Source organism: Chlorocebus sabaeus, chromosome 1, assembly GCF_047675955.1.
Source record: "Chlorocebus sabaeus isolate Y175 chromosome 1, mChlSab1.0.hap1, whole genome shotgun sequence".
NCBI lineage: Eukaryota > Metazoa > Chordata > Mammalia > Primates > Cercopithecidae > Chlorocebus > Chlorocebus sabaeus.
In genome coordinates this window covers 31,734,179-31,751,841 of record NC_132904.1, presented here as the reverse complement: position 1 = coordinate 31,751,841, position 17,663 = coordinate 31,734,179, and the positions used below count along the sequence as shown (strand labels likewise).

Below are 17,663 nucleotides of genomic sequence, written 5' to 3'. Positions count from 1 at the left end.
CTAAAATGAAGAAAGTACTGGGTGCTACAGGAGCATTTTGGAAGAGCAAAAGACTTAGACTCAGGGAAATTGCAAAAGATTTCCTGGAAAAAGATAACTTTTTCTAGGAGAATCTGAGGTATTTGGTGAAGAAAGGGAAGAGTTATTCCAGGCAGGAGAAATAGCATGTGAAAAGACCAAGATTAAATACTTTAGATTTCTCTTTTCTTTGAGGATTTTCATCACATAGTGGGTGGGGTTAGGTGCTCAACTGTGTTAATCAGCAAATCTGTTTCACCCAGATAGGTAAATACAAATTTTGGCTGATTAGAGAAGTTTTGGTCCTTTTATCTCAAGTAGTACAGTAATAAAGTATTCCCAGTTTTATGGCTTAAGCTGCTGCAGGTGAGAATGCTGATGACAGTCTCTTCTGCTTTTGCTGATAACTTGTTTTCTTTCTGGACTTTTTAATCTTGATCTTCAGAGTTCATAAATTTTAGCACACACTTAAACACAGCTCTTTGTACTGTGAAGCAGTTCAATCAAGGCTCTGAAGTCAGACCTCTTAGGTTCACAATCTGGCTATCTACTTAACCTCTTTTTCCCTCAGCTGATTAAGGGGGATAATAATAGCTACTTTGTTAGGGCTATTCTGAGGACTCAATGAGTTAATAAATGTGAAACGTTTAGAATATTGCCTAGTAGGTTGAGCACTAACTATCATTTATTACCACAAACCTGCTTGGAACTCAGCATGCCCTTTGAACCCATATACTCAGGGTTTTTAGCTCAAGAATAAGTGTCTCTCTTCCATTTGTTCCTTTTTCTCCTTCTAGAACTATGTATGTTAGATCTCCTGGTTCCATCCTTGAACTCTGTTATCTTTACCCTTCCTTTGAATTTTTGCTCAAGGTGTTAAAATAGTTTGTCCAGTAGATCTTACAGGCAATTCATTTAGGGCTCCATGTGACTATTCTCTTCCACTTAGCCTATTACTATATTTGGTTCATACATAATGGTTTTTGACTCCAGAGTTTTTAATACAGCACTTTGAATCCTGTGTTCATATTACTTTGTTCCAGTTGTATTTCTCCTCTAGTAGCTCTATTTTGTTAGGGATCTGATACTTTTAGTTTATATTCCTTTCTGGTTGCTGGATCCTTCAGATGTGCTGTTATTTTTTCCTGTCTATTCACTGAAGCTGTGTTGGCAGTCCTAAAGTAGCAGAAATTGACCCTTCTCTACCATGACAGCTGTGTAGCAGGTGTAGGCAGCAAACAAGCTGCTGCTAGTCCTCTGCCAAGAAACCAGAAAGAAATCTCTGCTCAAGAGTAGGGAGGACTCAGCCTGCCTGTTTTGATCCTTTTTGATTTCCAAGAGGCCAGGCTGATGTCAACATATGTCTGGGGTAGAGACATTTGAGGGGTTCCAAATTTTCTACGGGTTAGCTTCTTAGTCCTTTCCCTAGGCTCTCTACTGGGCCTCTTCTGTGAGATTCCCATAGAACCTGAGGCTTCCTTGCATTCGGCTGCTTGGCTTAGTAGAGGTAAATAGGCTGAGTTGAGAATGGGAATAAAGTAGGATGAGTTTAAGTCACCAGCTTCCCAGGTGCAGGTGAGATTATATATAGTTCACACAACTGGTCAGGAAAACCAAAGCTACCCATTGGGAAAACAGTCATAGAATATTAATAGTTAATTCCCAGAAGAGAAAATGTAAATGGTTGAAAGCTATATGACAATGTGTAAACCTCCAATGTGAGAAAGACAAATTAAAATAATAGATATTACTTAACAACCATTAGAATGGTAAAAACTTACAAAGTTATTAACACTACTGAAGCCATGTAATGAAAAGGCACTTCACACACAGCTGGAGGAAATATGAATTGTTACAGCCTTTATGGAAAGCCATTAGTAACAGCTATTCTAATAAAAAAAAAAAAAAAAATGTATCTTTTGACCCAGGAATTCCACTCCTGGGATCTATATTATAAAAGTAAAAAGCAGGCCGGGCACGGTGGCTCACACCTGTAATCCCAGCACTTTGGGAGGCCGAGGCAGGCAAAGCACAAGATCAGTTCAAGACCAGCCTGGCCAACATGGTGAAACCCTGTGTCTACTAAAAATACAAAAAATTAGCTGGACATAGTGGCGGGTGCCTGTAATCCCAGCTACTCAGGAGGTTGAGGCAGGAGAATCACTTGAACCTGGGAGGTGGAGGTTGCAGTGAGCTGATAATCCACCACTGCACTCCAGCCTAGACGAGAGTGAGACTCCGTCTAAAAAAATAATAATAATAAAAATAAAAGCAACAGAATAGAGAGGTATTTGTACAAGGTTATTTACTGTAAACTTTATGTAGTAGCAAAAACAGTTTAAAAATCAAATGTCCACCAGTGGGGAAATAGTTTAATAAATTATGATGCATCCACATCATGGAATATTATGTATTCAGCTTTAACAAGTAATTGGGAGGGATTGCCACAAGATGTTATCGAATGAAAAGAGTAAAATTTATATAATCTATCTCTACAAAATAACTAAAAATAAATCCTATATATGTTTATATATATTAGCATAGAGAAAAATAAGGAATATCCACAAGGTTGTTAAACATAATTATGGTTGGCAGGGTGATATGGGTGGATGCAAAAATAGGGACAAGGAAAAAGATTTTACTATCATCTATGCATTTCAGTAAAAATTGTGTCTATTATGTATACCTATGAAATAACCAAATTTTACATACCCCTCCCCAACAAAGTGGTCCTGTATCTTGGATTCATCAATTATTTCTTTAATTGGTAAACTGGTATTAGCCCAATAAATGTATGTAGAAAGACACTTTTGACTACTACAGAAAAAATCTCTGATCTCTAGTATGTGGCCACTGATTGTCATTCATTAATGGAACCAGTAAATATTATTTGAGAGGCCTTCTACAGAACTGGTACTGGTGGCCTTACCACAATAGCTATAATCTCATTATTTTTTTAAACATCATTCATTTAAAAAATACTTTTAGAAATCATCGACCAGGCACAGTGGCTCACGCCTATAATCCTAGCACTTTGGGAGGCCGAGGCAGGCAGATCACCTGAGGTCAGGAATTCGAGACCAGCCTGGCCTACATGATGTAACCCCGTCTCTGCTAAAAATACAAAAATTAGCTGGGCATGGTGGCGCACGCTTGTAATCCCAGCTACTTGGGAGGCTGAGGCAAGAGAATCACTTGAACCCAGGAGGTGGAGGTTGCAGTGAACTGAAATTGTGCCATTTCACTGCAGCCTGGGCGACAAGAGCAAAACTCTGTGTGGAAAAAAAAAAAAATCATCAATGTGCTTTGGAGATTAAATCTGCAATGTGGTAAAATGAAAATAATTGATCACATTGCATCAGTTACTTACTCTCTTACAGTATCAGCTTTTCCACCTATAAAATGGGAATAACAACATCCATTTCAAAGGGTTATCAAGAATTAAAAAGAATATAAAGCATCTAGATGTTCCAGGTGCCCATAAATCATACTAGTCAACAAAGCTATGAACTAAAGGAGTATAAACTTTTCATTACATCTTCTCTAAACAGAGCTATGTAAACCAAATAGCCAGAAAGAGCAGTGGTGTTACGATAATTGGCCCATTTGATGCAGAGGAAAAGTGCAGGCCATATTCAAATGCCATTATTGGTGAGGCTAGCACACCAATACCCTGTTCTTTAGCCATCCCACCACTAGTCCATTTTCCTTCTTTAAAAGATTATTATCCTATGTATTACTTACTTCTATATGAAAAATCTTACCTATGAGTTAAGTATTCTTAAATATATTTTTCATAGTTACGTGTATTTGTACAGGAATCCATTCTACCTGATAATCAAATCTTGGTTTAAATTCTAAAAATAAAAAATTCTTGATACTTAAGATTACTTTGTTTTGACACTTGGGATTCTCAGAACTTCCTGTCATTAGTCAATAGAAAATGTCTTCATTTAAAGACCACTATAGGCCAGGTGCGGTGGCTCACACCTGTAATCCCAGCACTTTGGGAAGCTGAGGCGGGTGGAATGCTTGAGGCCAGGAGTTCAAGACCAGCCTGGCCAACATAGTGAAACTCTGTCTCTACTAAAAATAGAAAAATTAGCCAGCCATGGTGGTGCATGCCTGTAGTCCCGGCTATTCGGGAGGCTGAGGCAGGAGAATCACTTGAACCTGGGAGGTGGAGGTTGCAGTGAGCAGAGATCGTGCCACTGCACTCCAGCTTGGGCAACAGAGTGAGACTTTGTCTCAAATAAATACATACATACATACAATTATGTGCATACAAATAATTTTGCAAAACTTACTAAGATTTGATTATATTTAATCTATTAAAAGTAGTGTATAATTTTCAATGACAGAGGCTCTTAATAAAAATTAACTTCAAGCCAGGTGCAGTGGCATATGCCTGTAGTCCCAATTGCTTGGGAGGCTGAGGTGGGAGGATTGCTTGAGCCCAGAAGTTTGAGGCTGTAGTGTGCTATGATCACACCATTAGATTTTCAGTCTGGGTGACAGAGCAAGACCCTGTCTAAAACAAGCAAACAAAAAACAAATACTGATCCTTCTGGTACACCTACTTTTTATCATAAAAATTTGTCAACTGCATTACCTTTTTAATCAATTATCCAAATTTTAAAAAGATATGAAAAGTGTCTATAGAGAAAAAATAATACATTTTTTAAATTGCCAACTTCCTATTATTTTTTTAATAGAAGAGTATGATAATTAGAATAGCAATATCAAGATCAATTAACCTTTAAGTTTAATTGCATTCAAATCAGTGGTTATCGGCCAGGCGCAGTGGCTCACGCCTATAATCCCAGCACTTTGGAAGGCTGAGGTGAGGTGAGTGGATCTCTTGAGCCCAGGAGTTTGAGACCAGCCTTGGCAACATAGCAAGACCCCATCTCTATTTAAAAAAAAAAAAAAATCAGTGGTTATCTTAGGAAGAGTAAAACAAGTATAACATATTGAGTAAACACAGATCTTTTCCTGACACTTTTGAATACTTCGTATTTCCAGGCCTTTGTTTAACTTCCACAATTATTTCCCAAGCATTAATTGGTCATCACTAATCTTTTGGAACTAAAACTATCCTCAGGTAAATTATTGGAACTAATGATCACCTATTACTTAATAGGTTAAAACAAAATTAATTATTTAATTTTGTAAAGTGTTAACTTTGCCAGAAAAGGTCTAATGAACCTTTGACTAACATCTATTTTTAACAGTTTAGATTAGCCATGTCCTTTCCCTGGAATATATTTATATTGAGATCTAAAGAAAGCATGATATTTAGTTGTTCATATTTAGTTGTTCAAAAATAAATGAGTTTTTCCTGATCTTAGGAACATATTTCATGCTTCATTGGATGTTTTATGAAATGCTGATGTAAATGCCTAAAAAAAATTCACATTTTTCTGACCAGAGAAATAAGACTCTATGTCAACTGCATTTTGATAGGTTTCTTCAAATTCAATTTTTTCCCTTATCCCTTAGAGAAAAAAAAATCCCATAACATAAAAAGTTTTAAAAAGTATGCTGTTTTTGAAATCACCAGTTATAAGAATCATTATACAATTAACTTGAAATGGTTTAAAAACGTATTTGAGGCTGGGTGCAGTGGCTTACACCTGTAATCACAGCACTCTGGGAGGCCGAGGCGGGCGGATCATCTGAGGTCAGGAGTTCAGGACCAGCCTGGATAACATGGTGAAACCCCTATATCTACTAAAAATACAAAAATTAGCTGGGCATGATGACAGGCACCCGTAATCCCAGCTACTTGGGAGGCTGAGGCAGTAGAACTGCTTGAACCCGGGAGGTGGAGGTTGCAGTGAACCAAGACTGTGCTATTGCACTCCAGCCTGGACAAGGGCGCAACTCCATATAAAAAAAAAAATTGATAAATAAATGAAGCTGACATAACTCTATAGAGGAACACCAAGAAGCTATATAATCTAAAGGAAAAAGTAAGTCTCTATATACTTTGTGTAGGTTTTCACACAATAACCATTTGGGACAAGTCAACACTTAGGTTTTCAGACAGTACTGGGCACAAAGCAGAGGCAGGGCTAGGATCCATCTAAAGTGAGTTCTTATGGTAGTTGTTCACAATGTGATGAATAAACAAATAAATGAATTGCAGAGTCACATTCCTAATTTGTTCCCTGCATCTTTTCTACTCTAAAGTATAGCACATAAACTTTTCTGGGACTTAAGATAATCATCTTAAACTGAATTTGAGATGCAGAGAAGCTGTCTGATTCTACTTGTATTAATTATCCAAAAAGCTTAGTCCAAATCCTGAAATCTGAAAGCATATGGAATCCTAAATATAAATTCATCTTCTGTTAATTTACTTTTTCACTACTCTTTTCAGCCATTCTCTAATCCCCTACAGCCTGAAAAAATGTCTTGAAAGATTACAGAATACAACTAGTTTTAAGGAATTTTGAAATATTGAAGAGTGACATTTTAAGATCTACAAACAAGCCTTTAAGTTAGATGCTGGAGTGGTTGCAGAATATTCTCCTTTTCCACCACCCACTCCCAATTTTAAGGTAAAGAAATCAGGAAAGCAGTGTCTGCAAATAAATTCATTTTTATTTGACAAATAATTATGTGCCTACTATGTGACAGTCCCTTTTCTAGCACTGGAGATAAAGTTGTACATTAAACTAAGTCATAACTCATGGAATTATATTTTGGTTATGTTTTGGGAGGCAGCCACTACCTAAAGAATAATTTTATCTGTACTTCCTAATTTTCCTGTGATAAATTGTACTGTTTCTGCAATTTGTATTTTCATATTAAATATATATATAAATGCCAGGTGTGGTAGTTCATGCCTATAATCTCAGCATTTTGGGAGGCCAAAGGGTAAAGGTCACTTGAGGCCAGGAATTTGAGACCAGGCTGGGCAACATGGTGAGATTCTGTCTATAGAATTAAAAGTATAAATAAATATGTAGATACAAATGTATGCCTATAATATAAACTGATTTAGATATAACAGGTTGGCCACAACCTCTTCATGTCCTATGAACTTTCAATTATCCAGGCCCTTAAATATATCACAGAACTACTTGTCAAAAGTGAGTGTAAATTATAGACCACTGTGAAGTATATAGTCAATTACGATTAAAATTGAAATGTGCTAAACAAAACTATGATTATCTTTGAGTGTAGATTAAATTTACTTTCATTTTAATTTATTGTACTAACCATTAGGTATAATTAGTCTTCCACTTTCCCAAGCCAACTAAAAACTATTTGTCATGTGTCCTTATGATTTACCAAGTGGAAGTAGGGATGTGGACCTGAACTATTAAAGAGTTTATGATCTAGCTGAAAACATAAAACTAATGATGGAAACAATAAAGGACTAAATTTAAATTCAAATTATTTTGTGTATGCTCTATGTCCTATAAGATTCAGAGGAAAAGGTGTTCCATGCAAACTAGAGTTATCAAGGAAAACTTCACTGAGCAGACAGTATCCAGGCCATTAATGAAAAAAAGGAGTCTGTACAAGTCAATGAAACAACATGAGTTTCTTTAGTTTTCGGTGGAATAGTGAGGACATCCACGCAAGAAAAAAAGAATACGCATTGGAAAAATAAGTTGGCTGATTATGGTGAAGGTCCATTACCAAGGGCATAAAAAGGCAGAGTTAAATCTGACACACAGAAAACCTTACTGAATGCCACTGAGGTTTTCCTGGCAGGTAAACAATGAGGAAAGTTGAAAAAAGATGGCTCATAAGTAGGTTAGGGAACACAGGTTGTGGAGAATACAGAGGTGACTTCTAGTGCCGTGGGATGAGACAAGCAGGTACTAGCTATAATAGATAAGATGCTATTGCTGTTATCCTTAAGTGGGGTAATACTGGCTTTGGCTCGGAGAAGGCAGAACAGGGAAAGAAAACTAGTAATGTAGAGGGAAGAACAACAGATTTTTTTTTAAATGGAAACAAGTGTTATGAGAGTTGCTGTAAAGTTTACTTTTTATTAGGTTTATTCTGAGGTGACATAACTCAGGTATAAATTGTCTGATTAAAGTTAGCAGATAGGGGGTTGGTTTCATCAATAAGACAGTGGAATTAAAGATGCATATTTGAGTCATTTGTAAAAAAAAAATTTCTTATCAATATCTAGGGCATACAATACCTAAGGCATTAAGTATATTCTCTGAAGTAGAGAATATTCAGACAAGCAAAGACTCATTTCTCCAAACTATTCATTCCCAGGCAGCAAAAAGAAAGAGAACCCCAGAGTACCTGATATAAGAAAAACAGGATAAAATAATATCTATGAAGTCAAAGATGAATATTACAAGAAAAAGGGATCTGGTGGAATATGCCACAGGTCAAAAATAAGGGTATATGAAAGGTAAGTGGATCTGGCAATAAGAAACTCATTGCTTATTACACACTTAAAAGTTGAAGCAATTCAGCTTCTTATAATTTAAAGTGACAAATACTGCTAATACTAGCAGCATTTATTAAATATTTAATGTTTGTAAGCACTGCTCCAAGATTTTATATGTATTGACTCATTTAATCCATAAACAGCACTCAGGTAAAGTACTATTATTCCCTACTTAAAGATGAGAAAACTGAGGCACAAGGAGGAGATTTAATAACTTCCCCCAGATCACACAACTGAGCTCTTAACCACTATACTATACTGCTCTCAGCACTATATATATATATATATATATGAGGATGTTCACTGAAAGAGTACACAGAAGATTTGAGAATCTATTACCACCAACAGGTAGAATGATTAAATTGTGCTTTGTCTAAATAATTGTTTTGTCTAAACAATAGGATGAGATATATATACACACAAACACACAGGAACTTTAAAAGCAATGATGTATATTTATAATACTGAATGGAAATATATCCATAGTACATTTAAAAAGTGAAATCTAAAAAATATATACTGAGTAGGAAGAAATGCACACAGTAACTGTTGACCAAAACTATTTTCACTGGAAGGGTTGAGACAATTTTTCTGTCTCAGTTACATTTCATTTCCATGACAATTTCACAAAGGAGAGAGCTGGGATTTTTAAAAAATAATTGGACATTTTCTTTTTTAACTCTAATCTCATGACAGATTAGGGATTTTTTTTTTTTTTTTTATAAGAGAAAATTACAGCTGGTTTTGAACAGTAAGTTTCTCTTTGGAGTAATTCATTAGTATTTTTCTCTGATAAACATCCCCATACTAAAATCTACTTTTAAATGCTCTCAAATTCTCAGCCAGACCTATGAGGATTTAAAATGTTAAATAAATGCTAGATAAATTACGCAATACTAATTTCAGTCAAGAATCTCAAAGGTAAAACCTTGGCTCAAATTTGATTTTGTCCCAATATATAGAGCATCTATCAACAACCACCACTTAACATTTATAGACAGCCTATTTTACTTAATAAACATCTAAACTCTGTAAATAACTTCTCAACACCATGCCAAACATTATCTTTCAAAGAATAATTTTTGAGTAAGAAAAATATAGCAGGGTATTTGCTTTTTGAGAAAAGTGACTAATTTGGTCAGAAGTATCAAAATCACTAGTTAACATTCATGGCTCAATTGGTTTTGCTACTCTACCTCCCATTAGGTCATCTCCCCTGTTACTCCTCAAAATTGCTGGGTGGCAGAGATCTTCTTTCTAAAGGTTAATTAAAATGGAGATTAAAAAATGTGTACAATCATTTGAGATGCTCCAGCTATCAGGAAAGTCAAGAAATCAAGTTCATAAGCCTCTGATCTAAAAAAACAAAACAAAAAACTACATTAATTCCATACTGCACAGCCAGAATGGTAATCAAGTAGATTGCTAATTTGCTTCCTTCAAATGTCTAATATTAGTTTATTGCACATCAACTTATAGTCTTTTCTACCTTAATTTACAGCTTTTATGAACTGTTGTCTTAATAAAAGTCCTTCCAGGCAAACTTAAAATATTAAACAATATAACTTCTCTAGTATTATTACAGGGACTTTATACATTGTTTTAGAAAATATTATATCTCATGTCACTTTTGTTTGCTGAGTTAATCTTCCATTAGTCACATAACTATTTTTTAATGTGTAGAGGGGAAATTGTTCAGAAAACCATTTACTTAAAACTCTGTTTATAATTCATTCATCTCTTACTATACTTCTCACTACATACAAATTGGAAACTGCTGTTTAAAAATATTAGCAATTGTATTATCATTGGACAAAAGCCTTTAGTCATTTCCTCTACTTTAGATATTCTAGTTCACTAATCAATACAATCTCATTTTGATAGATTCCTATCAGAATACCATTTCTCTTACTTAATTTTCAATGGCATCCAATGAGTTCACATATTTTTTCTATGTAACTTTCTTGTTGGCAATTTAATTCTAACTATACTTTTATTTATGCTATGAAATCAAGTATAACATATATACTAGATATCCAGTATCATGAGTAATGCTTCATTTAACCTTTCTTAAAAATCCCGTTTCAAAAACAGGATTAAGCTTCCACAATGAAGTAGATACAAATTCAATGGATTGCTTTTCTGTATTTTTTTAAGCAACTTGCCCACTCCTCTAGTTTTTACCTATCAGTAGAGAAGCGTAATTCTAGAAATAGCCCATTTCCTCATCCTATAAAACTCACAGTATATTCCTCAGACTACTTTAGTTTTTATCAATACTGCTACTCTAATACTTTTAACTTTACATCAGAAATTATATTCTAATTATATTCTGCAACTGTTTTTGATACCCTATCACTTTTTCCAAGAACATACAATCAACGTTTGTATTATGACCCAATTCTAGACTTCTCAATCCTATATGCATAGTTTATTTCTATTTTGTTGTTGAAGTGACCTAATTCCAAGTTCCTCTTTAGAAAATGCTTATCAAATAATCATCTTTTTCACCAAAATTGTATATTTATTCAACACTGTTTCCCTATTCTTGAACAAACTATACATTGGTCATATTTACTTAAATTCTGAAAGATTAAAAAATCATTACTCAGCTCAATTCAAAAGATCACACCAGCAACAGCAACCTTCGATAGTAAAATATGAATTCTAAAAGGTCTAAAGAAACAATTATGACTGTGTAAAAATATTGAAATAAAATTGTATTCATTCAAGAGATTCTTATAAAACAAAAACTGGAAACACTATAAATGATAATTAGGACTGGTTAAACAGCATATATATAGGATGTACTACGGTGCCACCATTAAAAGCGATTTTATAGACTAAGCAACACAAAAATATGCTACCATGTGGAAAAAACAAGCTACAAAAAGTTAAGGTTTTATAGACAGATCTGGAAAAGTTAACTGTGATTAAGTTATAGTCCAAAAGTAGTGGGAATATGGTTTTTTTCTCCATTCTTAGACTTTTTTTTCTTATAAAAAACACATATATTACCCTTTTAAGAAAAATGTTTTCCTTTTTGTAACAATCTTGACAAACTCCATTTTCCCTCCCATCTCCCAAGCTTCAATCACTTGATATTATTTCATTATGCTTGCCTTTTAAAATTCAACCATTTAAGTCCAAAAATAATATTTGTGCATGTATTTAGGTTCTGTATAAGTGTATTTTCTCAGTAGTCCATCTAGGTATTATTCTGCTTACTCAGAAAACAAGTGAGTCAACATAATTTAAAAAATTCCACAAAGGCATAACGTTTTTTATTTCACAGCACCTAGAACAAAGCCTTACATATAGCACTCAATAATAATTGCTAAATAAATGTGGATAAAAGTCTACCAGTTACTGTTTACATATTCATTCAAAAACAGATTTTAGATTATACTGTCTTAAATATCAAGGGAAATGAAAAATGTAAATGTATAACTTTTACAGAAAGGTCTTTATGAGTCCTATAATCCTTGTTAAAATATTAACTTAAAACCTCACTTCAATAAAAAGGTTTAGAAAGGGTGCTAAGTATAATACTATCAGTAAATTCAGACTAAAATGGAGGAATAATTAAAGTTCTAATATGGATTTTGAAAGTTAGATTTTTCACAGGATTTACATCTTTCCATAAGCATACCCAAATCAATTCTATTTTCCATTGCTTTTCTTGAATGAAAACATGATTTCTATTTGAAGCAAAAATGCTGCTTCAAATAGCCATGTAAAAGATGGGAAATTACAAATTTTGGAGGTTTGAAAAATAGACATAGGCAACAAATTAAGAAAAACAAAGAAAAAATTCAGGTAAATACTAAGTTCCAGGAGAATCAAGATGATTTAGAGATGAATTTCTTTTTTCTAATGGGCATGTTTCAAAATTGAAATTTTGGCTCTATTCTAAAGGCTTCAAGCTATATACTTATATCCAGAACATTTATAAAATTATCTTATAAAATAACCTATTAGATTTTAAAACTTTTTCCTAACTTTATGAATTCCTGAGTGCATTTCTCCAAATATGGCCACATTTAAAGGCTTAACGAACATACCCTATTTTCTCTGGCATTTTATTTATATAGTTTGAAATGTTTGTATTTCATTTTACTTCCTCTAAATATATTTGTGACATTTTCCAAAGTGATGCCACCAAAGGTAAAGAATTAAGTTCAAATACTATATGGAAAGCTGCCATGAAGGCTTTAGTAGACAAGAATCAAATGAAAATTATATTGATATTCCTGCTGTAAGAACAGGCCCTTATGGTGCTGTCATTAAAATGGAAAGAAAGTTGAAGGGAAAAAAACCTGAACGGCAAGCTGTGGTTTAAGGTGGTGATACTTCCATCAGCAAATGAAGTGTGCAGTGGAAGGCTCCCCAAATCTAATAAACACATATGGCCATTCTTTCTAGTTGATTCTACCATACAGGTCTAAGTTTGTCCATGACTACTATAACAGGTCAGTAGAGATATCAGATTGTCGAAAGCTGTGACATGTAAGAAATAAATAAAATTAAAACAACAACAAAAAAGTATCCTAATGCTGTTTCTCAAAGAAACTGAGCTCCTGGCAGCCCTTTCCCAATCAATACGTAAACCTGAGAAACGAAAGGAGAACAGGCACAAAAGACTTTCTGTTCTCCCCATATCCCATCATCCTACTGCAAAATGCACAGAAACAAGATATAAAATAATCTATGGATGAGCTTTCAAATTACAATTGAGATACACTGTTGGATGGCAAAGTGTGCATGTTGAAAACCAAATTCTATAAAGTATTTAATTAGTTCACCAATGGGAAAGAAAACTGGTTTTGAAATGTTTACTGTTAATAGAATATAATCCTTATATATAAACTCACTTCAAAAGGATCTCTGATTGTTGAAAGAAGCCTTCATGATTTTGATGTCTCTATATACATGGCCTTATTATTCTCTATATACATGACCTTACTGAATAGCTCAAGAAAATCTGTAATGTGAATCACGAGTTCTCTTCATAACTATTTCACAGGCAAATCAGTTTCAGGAAAAAAAAATATATATATACACAAAACTATTTTCATTATATGAGTATGTGAGTCTCCTCATGTCTAATGTTGAGATGCAATATAAAAAGCTTAAAAAGATGAAAAAATAATTTGCAAACATTAAGACTTAATTTAAATGGGAAATAAGAGGTTTGGCCAACAAAAGAAATACTTAAGCACAAAACATACATTTGAAAGAAAAATATAGGCCGAGCATGGTGGCTCAAGCCTGTAATCCTAGCACTTTGGGAGGCCAAGGCTGGTGGTTAGATTGAATCCAGGAGTTCAAGACTAGCCTAGGCACAAAGCAAGACCCTGTCTCTACAAAAAAATACAAAAATTAGTTGGGCATGGTGGTGTGCACCTGTAGTCCCAGCTACTTGAGGGGCTGAGGTGGGAGGATTGCTGGAGCCTAGGAGGTGGAGGCTGCACTGAGCCGTGATCACACCACTGCACTCCAGCCTGGACAACATAGTGAGATCCTGTCTCAAAAAAAAAAGAAAAGAAAAGTATGTAAAAACAGGTCAGTAAGAACATCAAAACAACAAAGTATGTTCTTTTATCTCAGAACATATTTATCATTCCTTCCATTCTGACAATGAGAAAAACAGGTAAAGCAATAAATATAACATTATTTAAATGTTTTATCAAAATTATTTCAACTTCTAAATAGGAAATTGTGCTAACATTAAGTTTCCTTAACTTCCCTAATGTGCTCTTATAAAGACAAAAAAAAACCCAGAAAAACAGACTAGAGAGATTAGTTCTCAGAAACAGAAATCCAAAGGGCTCTTAAAAATGAAAATATGCTCAATCTCATTCATAAGAGAAATGCAAATGAAAATCACATCGAGATGACCATTTTTTACCTATAAGTACTGGCAAAAATTAAGAGTATAAAATATTGTGTAAAGAGGATTTGGGAAAATGGGCCTTTTACAGGATTATCAATGGGATTTAAAACTATGACAACCTCTGTGGAAGAACATTAGGAAATAGAAAATTCAAATAAACCCCATATACTCTTTGATCCAGCAATTCAATTTCTAGGAATTTAATCTACAATAATATTTACACAAATGGAAATGATATGTATACAATTACTGGAGAACCGTCTGTAATAATATAAGACGAGGAAAAAACTTAAATGTCCTTCAGTAGGGGACAAGTTAAAAGAAATATAGAATATCATGTACTTGTAGAGAAAAAGATTTCCAAAACTTACTTACTTAAGCAATAAAAAAAGGTGTAAAACAAAATGTAATATACATTTATTAATGTAAAAGGACAGAACACATGAATGTATGTGCATTAAACATCTCTAGATTATGAACATTGTCTCTGAGGGGAACTGGTGCCTCAAGAACAGGGGTAGGTGACTTTTCACTGTAGGTTCCTTTTGTTATCTTCTCATATTTGAACCTTATTTTAATATATATATACACATACACATATGTGTATACATATATGAACACATATATATGGAATGTCTAGGTGACATGTAACTTTTCAGTTTTTACACTTAAACATATATCTGTATTATCAATTCTCAAAACATTCCAAAAACCCCCAAACTGTTAAAATTTTAAAAACATGTACAAATAAAACATAAAATGCATTATGCATACAGAAATTAGATGTATAATATTGTTTAAACTATTTAATACTGTTTAAACTGTTTAACATTTTTTAAGGAAAAGGATTACCTTTGCAGTCTCTAAACACATAGTATAATTTAAGCATTAAGCATTAAAAAAAAAGAACTATCAACCTTAACACAAACTGTTAAGGCACTACCATAAAAATTTAGTTCATTTAGTTAATTTTCAAACCTATAAAATGAATACTAATTAATGGAATCTGACACTGGCATAACTCAAGATTATTAAAAATACTCATTTCCAACCAAGTCAAGGGTTTTATAAACATTTAACAATAAAATTGAAATTGAAGTGATATATTTGGATAAAAATTTAACTGAAATTCAGCATTTAAGAAACTACTTGTTTAATGTCCGAACTATAAACTTGTGGCACTAAACCAATCAAGTGAGATTTATAGTTCTGCTTATAATAAACATAAAAATAAAACTCATAATCATTTTTGCCCTGAAAAAAGTGAAGCTAAAAACATACCAATTCCAATTCCAATGAGTCCTTTCACTTATGAAAACTTTCACTGGAACAGAGTGACTTTAGGCTAGGAAGTAAATATGAAGAGAAACCTGGATACTTAATAAATGAGCTTTGAATTTTATATATTTAAGTTATACCTACAATTGGACATGTTCAAAAATGCATGTGTAACTTTCACAATGTTATTTTATTAACATGACCCTGGGTACAGAACTTTCAAGTTGACAGCTATTTTCTTTCAGCAACCTGAAGAGTCAATTCCAGTCTTCTGGTTTCCCTTGTTGCTGTGAAGTTACCAACCTTACTGCCATTCTTTGAAGGTCATTTATCTTTTTGTTTCCAACCATTTATGTGATTTAAGAAAAAAATCTTTAGTTTTCTATAGTTTCATCCTCATGTGTCTAGTTGTGGATTTTTAAAATTACTGCTTGGGATTCAATGAGCATCTTGAATCTGTTGAAGCCTTCAATCAGTCTGGAAAACTCTCAGTATTTCTTCAAATTGTGCTTCTGCCCCATGTCCTTCCTCTACTTCTAGAACTTCAAGTAGACACATTTTCACGCTATCCTTTGTGTCTCAGACATCTTTCATATTTTCCATCTAATTGGCTCTTTAAGCTCCATTCTGGATTCCTTCAGTTCTCCTTCAGTTCTCTAATTCTCTTCACCTATTATTAAACTAATCTTATCTAAATTCTAGTTTCTGAAGCCTTTGCAGGTCTGTTTCTGATATATGTGGTTTCCTTATATGCTTAACAACTGATCTGCTCCTTTCCCTTCAAAGATTATTTCTGGGAACTCTTTGAGGCCTAGGAAGAAGGTGCATTCCTCCAGAAAGGGTATGAATAAACTATTACCACCTATTAGGGACATTAATTCAGGCTGAGTCTACTTTACACACATGGCTTCAGTTTTTCTGAATCATTCTCAGGTGATGTTTATTTACACAAATCCACATAAGGAACATCTCAGGATCCCCCCATTCTGCTCTACTCAGACGGAAGCAACTTTTCTCAGTCCCTTACAGGTAGGAAGGTGGCATGGATTTACTTCTAGATCACTCTCATCCTGAGTGTAGCTTTTGGAGCACACAGTTTAAGGGGAAAGGATATCCCATTGGACACTGTACCCTGGGCAGGCCTTGGGTTTTGACTTTTGCTGCCTCAGGTCCTGGAAGTGTTCAAAACTGAAGCTCAAGAGGTCTTCCCAGTTTGGCAGTTGCTTTCAGGGCCAAAACAGTTTAGGCATTCTGCTTATCTCCTCATGTTCCTTTTTTCTCCCTCCCCACTCCATTAGGTTTTCACCTGGTAATTCCTTACAGGGCTGTAAGTCCAATGTTAGTTAAGATGTTCTTAAAATTCTATCTAGCAGCCTTAGCTGTTTTCAGTGAGAGAGCTAATCTGAGTAACCTAACTCATCATATTACTGGCTAGTCTCCTTCATAAAATTTTATTAATATCAAGCTTTCAAAAAGATTAGAAAAAAATTGTGTGCAAACTACCTTGAAAAGTAACTATAAACTCTAAAATCCAATGTTCACTGAAGCACTAAATTCCAAAAGTAATCTATTAAAAAAGCCAGATCTGGTAAAAATCTGGTCAGGCACAGTGGCCCATGCCTGTAATCCCAACACTTTGGGAGGCTGAGGTGAAAGGATTGCTTGAGCCCAAGAGTTCAATACTAGGCTGGGCAACATGAGACTTTGTCTCTACAATTAATCAGGCATGGTAGCCTGCAACTGTGGTCTCTGCTACTCGGGAGGCTTAAGTGGGAGGAACACTTGAGCCCAGGCAGTGGAGGTTACAGGTTACAGTAAGCTGAGTTCAAGCCACTGCACTCCAGCCTGGGTGACAGAGTAAGACCTTGACTCCAAAAAAAAAAAAAAAGTGTAAATCTTTCTCTTATGTTATACATCAACATAATTCTAGATAATGTGAAAGCAGTTTACTCTGAAATACTTAAATATTTAGGGGTATTAGACAATTCAAAAGGATAGTTTCTTTTAGTGTTCTAAAAATAAAGACGTATTTTTCTA

General features: G+C 34.2%; 1 protein-coding gene across 1 annotated transcript in view; it reads right to left on the bottom strand.

Annotated features, from left to right (window-relative positions):
• Positions 1 to 17,663, bottom strand: part of CSTF3 (cleavage stimulation factor subunit 3) — a 77,682-nt gene that overhangs the window by 24,798 nt on the left and 35,221 nt on the right. The gene's annotated exons all lie outside the window — the stretch shown is intronic.